Source organism: Rhipicephalus microplus, chromosome 4 (genome assembly GCF_043290135.1).
Source record: "Rhipicephalus microplus isolate Deutch F79 chromosome 4, USDA_Rmic, whole genome shotgun sequence".
Taxonomy (NCBI): domain Eukaryota; kingdom Metazoa; phylum Arthropoda; class Arachnida; order Ixodida; family Ixodidae; genus Rhipicephalus; species Rhipicephalus microplus.
In genome coordinates, this window is record NC_134703.1 from 48,424,005 (window position 1) to 48,424,674 (window position 670).

At 38.8% G+C, this 670-nt stretch overlaps 1 protein-coding gene across 1 annotated transcript in view; it reads left to right on the top strand.

The window, feature by feature from the left end:
* Positions 1-156, top strand: part of LOC142814356 (uncharacterized) — a 38,659-nt gene extending 38,503 nt beyond the window's left edge. Inside the window, exon 9 of the mRNA XM_075893060.1 lies at positions 1-156. This exon is cut by the window's left edge and continues 523 nt beyond it. The gene's annotated coding sequence lies outside the window, so the exon portion shown is untranslated.
* The last annotated feature ends 514 nt before the right edge of the window (positions 157-670 follow it).

Consider the following 670-nt stretch of genomic DNA (forward strand, 5'->3'; position numbering starts at 1 on the left):
CAGATATGTGATTGTAGTTTATGTGCGTATAGAGTCGCTATGATCATTTCACTTATCCACCACCAAGCAACACTTTGATTAGAACAAATTGATTCATAAGTAACTTAATGTAACGCATAAATTCAGTGACTAAGAGTGCTCAAAAGACGCCAGCTCTACTCGAATTCTTACTTGCATTATCGCTCTGCGTTCCCTTAAGAACGAACGGGATGCACTCGATCAGGCTGACTGTACTCGAAACGACATCTACAGGAACTTCACAGCATTATTCATATACAATTTCGATTGCTCCAAAACACCCGTGCTGTATTCACTTATATTCACTTTATAGTTTCGGGGGCTTGAAGACCATCTTATTTATTCTATCTATAGAAAGTACGATCACCCATATCCCCTCAGAACAACCAGTGTTCAACTGTAGGAGAGGAATAAGTCACCCAAGAAAATGAAATTTAATGACGATAGCGTGACTGGTACCCTATAACAGTTAAGAACCATTGTTCAGCGAATACACACAAGGATTTTCATCTGACGCTGATAACAACAGTCCATAAGACTATAACGTTATCAAATAACTAAAGCGTTGCGCAAGCGACAAGTAAACTTGCGTGAAAAATCAGTCATGATCTATCTGTACTATTGCACCACAATTCACTATAACATGTAGGCT